Source organism: Dipodomys merriami, unplaced genomic scaffold, assembly GCF_024711535.1.
Source record: "Dipodomys merriami isolate MVZ:Mamm:240054 unplaced genomic scaffold, mDipMer1.0.p SCAF_23, whole genome shotgun sequence".
Classification (NCBI taxonomy): domain Eukaryota; kingdom Metazoa; phylum Chordata; class Mammalia; order Rodentia; family Heteromyidae; genus Dipodomys; species Dipodomys merriami.
Window position 1 is genome coordinate 7246847 of NW_027203715.1, and position 3323 is coordinate 7250169.

A 3323-nucleotide genomic window follows, 5' to 3' on the forward strand; every position below is an offset into this window, starting at 1 on the left:
GGGGCTGAATTCAAGCCTCAGGCGTGGAAAACCTACTTCTTATATACATTTTAAAGGTAGGATTTATACTTCCATACTGATATTCAGTACATATCATGTTTGGTGTGGTACGATTTATACTTCCATACAGATGTTCAGTCCATATCGTGTTTGGTGTGGTTATTCATTTTATTTCTTGTTTTATTCATTTATAAATTGTTTATTTTATTGACTTGATGGCACCTATACCATTTATTACTTTGTTTACATCCTGTCACATAGCAACTAGATTTGTAGATGTGTTCTCCATCATGCCTGACACCCAGGACTCTCCCACAAAAGGAAATCATGTGTCACACTCGGTCTCTTAATCCAAGATTAAATTTTTGGCAGTGCTGGGATCTGAACTCAGGGCCTAGAAGGCCCAATTCATGAATGGGTGAGTGTGAGTACAGCAGCCTCTAGCCAATGAAGCTGTCAGTTGGTTCCTATGTGCTGAGATAGGCAGACGGTGGTATACAAATAAATATATGTTGGTAAAAAGTGCCAGAAATGTCTATGATTGAATGACATCTACTACCTTCCTACCAACTCTTCGGTATTGATTATATCGCCATTGAAATATTATTCTTTTCATGCTTAATAAACTATTAATTAAGGTCAATCAGCATCCTAGGATTATTGCATCTACTTTTAGACTAGACAAATGCACGAACTACTCTTTCAATCAGTATTCTTAGGCATAGGAATGAGTCTCTTGTGATCTCCTGCCATTGGTAGTTGTCAGGAGCAGGATTTGAACCCAGGGCCTATGTTGACATTTTTGGCTTATGGCTTCCCTGATAGTCTGCCAGCCATCAGCAATGGGAGGTCAGGTCCACTTTGCAACCGTGTCATACAGACCCAGGATGGTCACCGTGCAAAGAAAAAAATTGTAAAACTCCCCAGCCCTCTAAAGCTCACCATTTTTTGTACTGTCCCGCTTTTTTTTCTTCCTCCAAGCCCTCTGGGCTTAGGATCCCAGGATCTGCTATGGGTCCAGAGGCTGCACCCCAGTCTACGGAGATCGCAGCTGAGGCAGAGTTGCTACGATCTGAGTTCAGGCCCTATGGTTGGCAAAATTAATTAATTAATTTACTAAATTAAAAAAAATAAAGATCCTGGGTTTGGAGTTTCTGCCAGTTTTTCTTCTGAGCCTGGGATTTTTTTTGGGGGGGTCCGGTCGTGGGGCCTGAACTCTAGCGCTCTATCACTTGAGCCACAGCACCACTTCCGGCTTTTTTCTTTTTGCTTATGTGGTGCTGGGGAATCGAACCCAGGGCCTCATGCATGCAAGGCAAGCGATCTACCACTGACCCACCTCCCCAGCCCCGCCGAGCCTGGGATTTGAACTCAGGGTCTTGATAAATCTGAAGCAACGTGAGGGAAGGTGCAGAGTTGCCACTACTTGAGTTCAAACCCCATGACAAGCGAAAAATTAATTAAGTCAATGAGCTCAGCAGGGAGAGGTAGATGTGGAGATGGAAAGGGAGGGATGGTAGGGGGAGAGCAAAGGGGAAGGCAACAATGCTCAATAGGAAATGTACTCATTACTTTGCTCATGTAACTGTAACCCCTCTGTACAACATTTCTACAAAAAAAACTTACAAAAGTAATGTAGTGCTCAAAGAAGCGCTTTTGGGGTAAGGGACGGATGTCTGAATAGTTGTACAAAATTCTATACTGACATTTTTTAATATTCAGCGTGGAACTGAATAAACATAACTGCTTCCATTACAAAATTTAAGTCACTGTCTTGGAACTGAGGCCTGTATTTCTGCCATTGATGGGATTTGAGCTCACCGTCCGGGTATCTCTTTTACACCATTTGTGAAGGGGAAGCTCACCGTACCTGAGGAAAAGAAATTCAAGCTAGAGTTACCAGGGCCTGTATTAAGGCCCTGCAATTGAAAAAATATTTATATACATGTGTAATATATGATATATATGTACATATGCATGTTTTTTATACATTATGATTATTACTAATTTTGTATTTATTTTATTTTTATTTTATTCATTTTATTGTATATTGTATTTAGTATTATTATACACATAATATTTATTATGCATTGTACATATATTTTAAAATCATAAGCAATAATTTAGGACATTGATTCATTTTTCATTAATATTTTATTAACTGTTGAAACATGATACATAATTAAATGGAGGCATTTGTCACAGTCTTCACATGTTTAGTCTCTCCCAAGTATGAGCTTTGTCTTATTTATCTTTGGACAACTTTCTATAGGGATTTCTTTAGATGATTTATACTCAGAAGCCTTTTCTTGAGGATAGGCAAGTTGAGGGATAAAATTGTAAGGGTGGGGCTGAGAATGTGGCTTAGTGGTAGAAAGCTTGCTCAGCATGCATGAATGCCAGGGTTTGAATCCTCAGTGCCACATACTCAGTAAAAGACAGGAACTGTGGAGTGGCTCAAGTGGTTGAGCATTAAGCCTTGAGAAAACGAAGCTCAGAGATAGTACCAAGGCCCTAATTCAAGCCCCAGGACTGGCAAAAAACAATAGGCCAGATGCCATTGGCTGACACCTAGAACCCGAGCTTCTCAGGAGGCTGAGATCTGAAGACCACAGTTCAAAGACAGCCTAGGGAAGGAAAGCCTGTCAAACTCTTACCTCCACTGAATGACCAAAAGACTCCATGTGGTCCTGCGGCTCAAGTGGTAGAGTGTTTACCTTCAGCTGAAGGGCTCAGGGACAGTGCCCAGGCTTCAGTTTGAGACACTCAACTGGAAAAAGAGTGAGGGTTAATCAAAGTATTTTTCCTATTTGCTAATTATAAGAACATTTTCTGGAAAATGAATGCTAATGTACACCAGAATTGGAGTCAGAGCTCAAGGTTCAAGTGTAGCAGATCCATATGCCCAGCCTCTCAGACTCTACCATTATAACCTTGTGTCCTACAGGGTTCTGAAAGGTCCAATGTTGAAAGGCTTAAATGCTCCCTAAGCCCTTTGTGATAAGGAGTTGACTTGTATTGTCAGTATCATTACAATTGTGAACCTAGCAGAGCACCAGTAGCTCACGCCCGCCACCCTAGCTCAGGAGGCTGAGGTCTGAGGCTCACAGGGTGAATCCAGCCAGAGCTGGAAAGTCTATGACACTGATTTCCACTTCTGAAAGGTCAGATGTTCAAGAGCTTCCTGTGTTTCCCATTTTAACACTGTATTTGAAGGACAGCAAATAGTTGCAAAAGCCAGGCTAGGTGAAGAGACCAAGGCCTGCAGAATTAGGAGGCAAAATGTACACACTCAACAGGGAAGTGAGCTGCAAATCCACTTC